Source organism: Papio anubis, chromosome 12 (genome assembly GCF_008728515.1).
Source record: "Papio anubis isolate 15944 chromosome 12, Panubis1.0, whole genome shotgun sequence".
Lineage (NCBI taxonomy): Eukaryota > Metazoa > Chordata > Mammalia > Primates > Cercopithecidae > Papio > Papio anubis.
The window spans coordinates 58,003,962-58,012,740 of NC_044987.1; the positions used below are offsets into that span (position 1 = coordinate 58,003,962).

At 51.0% G+C, this 8,779-nt stretch overlaps 1 long non-coding RNA gene across 4 annotated transcripts; it reads left to right on the plus strand.

Annotated features, from left to right (window-relative positions):
* Positions 1-680: 680 nt before the first annotated feature.
* Positions 681-6,486, plus strand: LOC103877749. 4 transcript variants are annotated; one of them, XR_004177433.1, is made up of 6 exons: positions 681-723; positions 1,793-1,988; positions 2,092-2,930; positions 4,188-4,351; positions 4,518-4,583; positions 5,798-6,486. It is a non-coding gene; the product is annotated as an uncharacterized LOC103877749 (long non-coding RNA). The 4 variants fall into 4 exon arrangements; XR_004177434.1 differs by having other exon boundaries at positions 2,092-4,351; positions 4,494-4,583; XR_004177432.1 differs by having other exon boundaries at positions 2,092-4,351.
* Positions 6,487-8,779: the final 2,293 nt, after the last annotated feature.

The following is an 8,779-nucleotide window of genomic DNA, read 5'->3' on the forward strand; positions in this document are numbered from 1 at the left end:
TGCCTGAAACTCTCACGCCCTTGGGCTTTGCAGTTAGATAAGTCGATATTTTTCTTTTCCTTCTTTCTTTTTTTGACTAAGCCAATTTTTGTCACTTTATGTGGCAATGAGATTGTTGATTATAAATAATATCCTTTAGCACTCTGTCATTTATTTTTTGTTTATTTTATTTTTTGAGACAAAGTCTTGCTCTGTCACCCAGGCTGGAGTGCAATGGCATGATCTTGGCTGACTGCAACCTCCGCCTCCCGGATTCAAGCAATTCTCCTGCCTCAGAATCCCAAGTAGCTAGGCTTATAGGTGCATGCCACCATATCCAGCTCCTTTTTTTTTTTTTTTTCTTTTTTGCAGGGAGAATTTTTAGTAGAGATGGGGTTTCATCATGTTGGCCAGGCTGGTTTCAAACTCCTGACCTGAAGTGATCTGCCTGTCTCAGCTTCCCAAAGTGCTAGGATTACAGGCGTGAGCCACCGTGCCCGGTGCACTCTGTTGTTTACAAAGAACATTTATATTCATACCTCATTTAGTCACCATCTTAAGCTCACAAAGTAATAATTATTATCCCTATTTTTTTTTTTTTGAGACAGGGTTTCACTCTGTTGCCAGGCTGGAGTGCAGAGGTGCAATTTCGGCTTACTGCAACCTCTACCTCCCAGATTCAAGCGATTCTCCAGCCTCCAAGCGATTCTCCTGCCTCAACCTCCCAAGTAGCTGGGAGTACAGGTGCGTGCCATCACACCCGGTTAAGTTTTGTATTTTTAGTAAAGATGGGGGCTCACCATGTTGGCCAGGCTAGTCTCGAACTCCTGGCCTCAAGTGATCCACCAGCCTCAGCCTCCCAAAGTGCTGGGATTACAGGCGTGAGCCACCAAGCCTGGTCTATTAGCCCTATTTTATAGTTAAGATAACTGATCCAGAGAGAGGAAATGTGATTTGTTCACAGTTGTTGTACATTAGGTAAGGGCTAGGGCCAGGTTTTCTAAAGTGAAAACAAGTGTTTTTTCTCCTCTCTTGTGTCACCTTCCCAGAAGGTGAGGAATCACAAGTTCTGGGAACAAGTGGAGTTTGAGCTGAACCCTGAGGAATGGGTAGGAGTCCATTAGAAGACCGGAAGGGCATTTTAGGGAAAGAAACAATGTGTGCCAAAGCTTTGGGGAGGGAAAGGGCAGGCGTGATGGAGAGAGGTGGGCGGTCTAGGGCCCATTGAGCCAGGCGATGTGAGGACAGGCACGCAGGTGGACAGGCAGCACCACCTCACTGTTGAGTGGAGGAATTTCTACTTAAAAATCCCCAGGGGCCGGGCATGGTGGCTCACGCCTGTAACCCCCAGCACTTTGGGAGGCTGAGGTGGGAGGATATCTTGAGGCCAGGAACTTAAGATCCCTTGAGGCCAGGAACTGGGCAACATAGTGATACCTTGTCTGTACAAAAAATAAAAAAATTAGCTGGGCCTGGTGGCTTGTGGCCATGGTCCCATCTACTGGGGAGGCTGAGGTGGAAGGATTACTTGAGCCCAGGAAGTTGAGTGAGCTGTGATCATACCCCTGCACTCCGGCCTGGGTGCCAGAGCAAGACCCCATCCCCTGACCCCTACCAAAAAAAAGACTCCTCAGGGATGTATATGGGACTGAGATGTCTAAGGAGGATAATGGTGGGCGCAAAGGGGCAGGGAACCAGGGCTGGATATTCAGGTCCCGACATCTGGGAACACTGGCTTTGGAAGAGGCTGCAGACCACACACTGTGGAGTGGTGCCCACTTCACTGTTTCCAGAGGTGACTCCTTTGTTTCAGGTCCGCAGAAGGGGCCCACTGCCATGTTTTCTTGACGTCAGACAGTCCTGGGCTTCCATTTTGCCCCTTCTGCTTCCAAGATGTGTGACATCGGATGACTCACATCACCTTTCTGAACCTCAGCGTCCCATCTGTAGTTACAGAGTTGTGGTGAGGATCATCCGCAATGAAAGCAAAGCATGGTGCTTGGCACTAGGTGGGTGCTCTGAGAACTGTAGCTATCACCATCATCTTCGCCTTCAGCAGCAGCAGCAGCATAGTGGTCTAGACCCCCTCCTTCATTCTTTCTCCCACTACAGCCAACACACAAGAAGCCTGATTCTTCTCACGGGTGCCTTTGGGCCTGGAGTTCGGTTTCTGTGCAGCTTGGAGCCTGGAGTCTGACTCCCTGCCCTGTGGAAGGAAACGTTCAGTCATTTGACTCAGGGCCACTGTAACTCTTACCGTGGCTACAGGTCAGCACTTGTCCTTTTGTGCTTGTCCCCCTTCTCTGCTTGCTCCTCATGAGGCAGGCCTGTGTCTGTGTTGGTCACTGTCTTGCTCCGTGCCTGGTGTATACAAGAGGCTTCCTCAATGATTGCTGGAAGAAAGGTTGAATGGGTGACCTGTGATTGAACTCCTGGAGGGGGCAGCAGAAGGCCTGGTGCTGTAGCAAGGCCTCCAGCCTCTGGGTTCCCTGGGAGGCCTCCACTAACCTCCTGTGAAGAGGTGGTGGAGCAGGAGGAGCTGGTCCCGGCAGCTCTTCGAGATAGGTAAGATTTATCCTCATTTTAGAGTTGAAGAACTGAGGTTTACAGGGGCCTGCCCATGGTCAGCTTTCCAATCACTGGTGGCTGGGACTTGACCGGAGACCTGTGCCCAGGGCCTGTCTCTCAAAGCCCATCCACGCTAATTGCAGTGCCTACAAATCTGCAGGTTATTTTCATCTGAATGTTTTATTTATTTCACCCATGATTTCTGTTTACAATAGAGCCTTTTGTTCTTCAAAACGATATTGGATAAACCTAGAAAAAGGGGTGATCATTCTTGAAGTGTTTTCCAAAGCCTATGATGATGAAGAGCTAGACTGGGGTGCCAGCTCCTCCTGTTGTTCTCCAAGACCCTAATGAAAGTCATTACACAAGCAAGCTGCTAACCTGTAAGCAAATGTGTCAACCTACGAACAATCAGACAATTCCCCGATCCCCATTGGCTATTAGCCAAGTGCTGGATATTATCCAGCTGAGTGGGTTGCACAATGCTCTCCCTGGAGGGGGATTGTTGGATGGGAGGGATTTTCCAGCTCGTGACTTGGATGAACCTGGAGTTATTTCCCTATTGAGCAGCCACAGCCTGAGAGGCACCAGCAGCCTCTGCTGAGGGATGGCTGGGACAGAGTGGGGCCGTGGGCTGGCCCAGTCTGTCCATGCCTGGCCTGGTGGTGTGGCCCTCGGAAGTCTCAGTAGGATTTAGGTCTACACAGCAGCCCAGGAGAGCTCTCTGGAAACCTAGCAGCCATGCTGGGGAGGAGGCTGGTTTCCAGGGAAGCAGGGCACCCTGAGCTCAGCAGGGAGAGAGGGCCAGAGTCAGAGGAGAGGCCGGAGCAGCAGGGGAGGAGACCTTGGCCCTTGGAACTGAAGGGCCCAGGGTGGGGGAGGAGGACGCCCATGTGGGAAGAGGGCGGGAAAGGGGATTTGGCACAGGCCTCTGCTGCCTGGTCTCAATTTACTTGTGAGGAGCCTCCTAATAGCCGGGTGAGAGCTGTGCACGCTTTCCTGAGAGCCTGCTAAGTGTTTATGGAATGATTTGTGAGGAGAAGTTTCTTTGGAAGCAGCTTGGGGAAGGTATGTTATTAAGAGCTCTTTCTCCAAGTTCCCCTTGGCCTGCTTCCCCCACCGGCCCCTGGGGTCTGGGCAGCCCTGGTCACAGCAGCTGTTTGCTATTTTGTAGGCCATGGGGCTGGGGAGCACACTGGGGCTGGGGGAAGATGGGGAAGTGGGGTGATTTCCTCCTCCCCGCGGCGGCGTACGGCAGCTGAGGAGTGCTGGAACCAGGGTCGGAAGTCTTCCTCTGAGCAGGAGCAGGGGTTTGCCACAGGGGCCCCAGAGGAAAGAGGTCAGCGGGCCAGAGGCAGCTGAGAGGTTACAGGTGATGGGGACAAAGGCGTAGCCACTAGCCATCTAGTAATGTGGAAGTCACTGAGGGTAATATGGACACGCTAAAAGGATGAGATGTGTCCATGGTGTGTTTGTCCACCAGACTGGGAGCTCCCTGGGGTCAGGGAATGTCTGTTCATCTTGATGTCCTCCAGCGTCACTGGATACTCGGGGCTGGCCCATGGCAGGGGCTCAGCTTGGTGAGTGGCAGGCCCCAGAAGGGCCTCTGAGCAGCTACTGACTCACCCGCCTTCCCCCAGCCAAGCATCCCGCCCAGAGCAGGGTCATTCCAGCCAGGCCAGGACACAGTGAGGACACTGGGCCAGCCCTGGAAGTTCAGTGAACTCTGAATCAATCTACGAATCATCCCGTCAGCAGAAATCTGCCCAACCTGGTTGCCACAGAACAGCCTGTGTACCGTCAGGTGAGAGCAGCTGGCTATGTAGGTCTGCTAGGAAGGAGCCAGTGACTGGCCAATTCTGATTCTCTGAGACCCCTACCAGGACATGTGGACCCACTATGATCTTTCTCCCAACTTACTGGCACAACAACCTTGGGACTTTCAGGTTTTTTAATCTCTGATTTTATAGCAGAGGAAACCAAAGCCCAGAGATTAACGCCACTCTGCTGAGGTCACACCGTGAGTACCTGCCCAGGTAAGGATCAAACTCAGGTGCTCAAGACCAAAGTTGGTAGTCTTACCTGTAAGCTGCATGGCCAAACACACCTCATTCTGTCATCTCACTTGGGCCATTGCATTGTCATTGTCTATGATGTCTATCTATATGTTTCACTCCCCACTTACCTGACAGATCCCTTAGAATAGGAGGTCAGGCTGGCTTCATCCTTGGTCCTTAAGTCCCTGTACTGTACAGGGCCTGGCACAGAGGGCCAGGATAGATGGATGGATGTATGGGTGATGGGTAGATGGATGGATGAACAGATGGATGGAGGATGGATGGATGGGTGGCTGGATGGATGATAGATGGAGGGATGGGTGGATGGATGGATGGGTGGGGGTGGATGGACGGATAGAGGATGGATGCAGGATGGATGGATGGATGGATGGATGGATGGATGGATGGATGGATGGGTGATGGATAGGATGGTGGATGGATGTATGGATGGGTGATGGGTGGATGGATGGTGGAGGGATGGAGGGATGGATGGATGGATGGATGGATGGATGGTTGGTTGGATGGGTGATGGGTGGCTAAACTCTAGGTCGGAATTTGGAAGACAGAATTCCATGTGGAAGCTAATTTCACAAGCAAATTAGCAAAGCTCACAGCATGGTGGGAGTCTTAGAGAGTGGTCTTCCTGGAGTGAAGTGGTGTGTGCCTTTGTAGCAGTGATCTCAACAGGTGCCAAGTACCGCACCAAAGACTGTTCTGGAAATTCACGGGAGTGGGTTTTAATGTCATGATGATTGAGGGTCTCCACAGGCATTTTGCAAGTGGGGACATTTAAAAATCTTGTGGGACATTTTGGTGAATAAAAGTCCTGTGTCTTTAGCTTAACTCGGTTTTATGTATAAGCATAAATTATTTTTAGCATGATTCTAATACACCCTGAGTTTTCTAAGAACACAACCACCTTGCAAATTGAAGGAAGATAGTCCTTTGTTCAAAACATTGTAGAGACTCATTCACTATTTCCCAAAAATTACATCACTGATGGCAATGCTTCCCATGATGTTTGAGGACTAAAGTGGCACACCTGGCCCCGTGTACACACATAGCAGTTGCAACCACGGTGGGCCTCCCTACGGACCCTTCTGTTATGTCTTCTAGAGTAGTCAGCCCTGGGCACGAAAACAGAGAAATGTATTTTTTTTACTATAAGATCCTTTCCATGTATTTCATTTCAGTTCTATTCAGTGTTGCGCTGGAGCCAAGTCCCACAAGAGCAGACTGTGTTCATTTCTCTCCACTCCGCATTCCGTGTCAGCGTGTTGGTTTGAAATCAGTCATGATGGAAGTATTTACCCAACAGAAGTTGATGAATGATATAAATTAAGCTTTTTTAAAAAATCCTTCAGAGATTGTTAAATGTTTGCCAGCTCACCGCTGGGCTTTTTTCATTGTGTGTGGAGGCAGGCTATATTATCTACGAAGATCACTTCAGTACAGTAAAGGGGCCCACAGGGCGGAGAACCACGGATGGAGGGAAATGAGCCCGTGGATGGTGATGGAGGTGAGGCTCTCCCGCCCACGGCAGATGAGAAGTGGGCTTCTAAGGAAGCCAGGGAGCTTTGAATCCCGGAGAGGAGAACCTGTGACGGGGGGGTCAACCATGGAAGATTCTGCTCTGCCCCCTCTCCCACAAGGAAGAGGAGCTAGAGATAATCCCTGTTCTCTTTCTCTGAAGAATTTAGCAGTGAGCAATTCTGCATGGCAGATGCTGGAGAGACTGGGTTGTGCTGGGCTATTTTGTTCTTTGTAGTTTTGACAGATAAAACTGCTCAGAAAAGGAGAGACCAGGCCGGGTGCGGTGGCTCACGCCTGTAATCTCAGCACTTTAGAAGGCCAAGACGGACGGATGACGAGGTCAGGAGATCGAAACCATCCTGGCTAATATGGTGAAACCCTGTCTCTACTGAAAAAATACAAAAAAATTAGCCGGGCGAGGCGGCGGGCACCTGTAGTCCCAGCTACTTGGGAGGCTGAGGCAGGAGAATGGCGTGAACCTGGGAGGCGGAGCTTGCAGTGAGCCGAGATCGCGCCACTGCACTCCAGCCTGGGCGACAGAGTGAGACTCCGTCTCAAAAAAAAAAAAAAAAAAAAGAAAAGAAAAGGCGAGACCAAGTGGCTTTGACACTGACCAGCCCTTGACTTGTCATCCTGGGTGTTTTGACCCTCCATCAAGTCCCCCTTCAAGTCAGTCCTAACCCTCCCCACCCTGTTGGACTCCTGCCCACTGCCCAGGGGTTCGGCATCTATCTAATATGGACAGCTCCCAGTTTTTGAGCTCTGACTTGTGCCAAGTGCTTCTCTGAATGACTTCCTTCTACCTACCCCCCACCTCCAGGGGAAGGTCATCTTAGTTTCCCCATTTTTTTTCAGATAAGAAGACAAGCTCAGAGAGAGGATAGGACTCGCCCAAGGTCACCTAGCCCAGCAAGTGGTGCAGCTGGCACCAAAAGCCAGGCTGTTTGCCTCCTCACGGGACTCTTAGCTCCACACTTCCACTTTCACAGGAAGATGGTATCTGCTTAGCCCCTCCCTCTGATGAGGTACAGTGTGTAGGTCAGAGCTGGAAGGGATGAGAGGAGTGACCTAATCCTATGATTCTAACCAGTTCATAAATCCATCCCACCCCCAACACACACCAGCCTCATCAGCAAAGAAACTGGTCCCCCGCAAGAGAAGCAGAGGCCCTCCTTTTCTAAGGAGAGATGTTTTTGCTGGTCTGTTTATCGTGTAGGTAGGGGCAGGCTGAATAATGGTGATTTCAGTGGGGTTATTGGGAGCCAATGTTATTGCTATGGCTTTAAAACACAAACAGAAAAAGAATCTATTAGTCACCGAGGAGTGTCATAAGTCTGTTGAGTAATCTGCCTGCCGGCCGTGGTACCTGTGAAGCGCAGGGATGATACATAAAATACCACAGCCAAATTCTCGGACACTTGTGGGTGGGTGTGGGGCCCACGGGGCACAGGGGTCATGGGCCTTGTTCTGGAAACCCTGCTTCCTACCGGTGGACTGAGGACCCCTGCTCTAGTTCAACTTCTCATTCCACAGATAGGGAAACCGAGGCCTAGAAAGGAGAAATGATTTGCCCAAGGTCACCCAGCATCTTCAGGACAGGGTCAGGGCTGGAAGCCAGTTTCTGCTGGCTGTCTACAGTCCGGGAGGACAGCGAGTGCTCAAGAGCTGTGGCTGAGGCCCCGTGGTATATTCTCCATCCCTCTCTGACCTGCTTTCCTCCTCCCTCTGACATTCACTGGCTGGCCCCAGACCCTCTTCTCCTCCTCTCTGAAGATAAGGCTGCCAGGGTTTCCAGAGAGGCTTGGGGACAGGGTGTGGCTTCCAGAATGTCCAGAAGTGGGGACGGGCTGGAGAGAGGCCAGGATTTGTGTCTCTTCTCCCCTACCCTACGCTGTCCATTCACAGCTGTGTGGGTGGATCCAGCCACTGTCTGGAATTTGTCAAGTGGGCAAAGAGACCAAAGCTTTCCTCAAAATCCAATCAGAAAGGACCTGCTTGGAAGAAACAAAGACTGGGAAAGATGTGGCCGGACCTTTGACTTCTGAGCACTCTTAAGATCCTAGCCACTGGTGTGAGCCAGTCATTTTCCTGGCCTGAGCCTCTGCTTTCCTGTTCTGTAAAATGGTCTAGGGATGTTCATCCATTCAGCAAGACTTTGCTGAGTGCCCAGTCACCAAACACTTCGGTGCTTACCATGTTCCAGATACTGAGCTAAGTCGCTTTCCATGCATTCTCTCATTTAAATCCCACAACAGCCTTAAAGCTAGGTTTTGTATTTCCTATTCAAATGGTAGGAGAACTGAGGCTCAGAGAGTTATAACAACATATCCAGGGATCCCATAACTGATCCAGAGTCCATACCCAGGGGCTGATGGGCCACACCATGAAGATATTTTCAGCTGGAGCAGGAATCTGAGGTCCAACCATGGAGAGATGGAGGCAACCCTTAGAGGAGAACGCTCACCCTGGGCACAGAACTGAGTCCTGGAACCCAGCCTCTCTGAGTCTGAGAGGAGGGCACCTGGTCATATCCATCATGACATCACTGGTCACCTGGCTGCCAGGGGGTCCCGTCGGCAGAGCTGGAAGGCACAGGGCTTTCCCAGTCCCAGACCCTCTGGCCTGCTGTCTAAGCAGCCAGT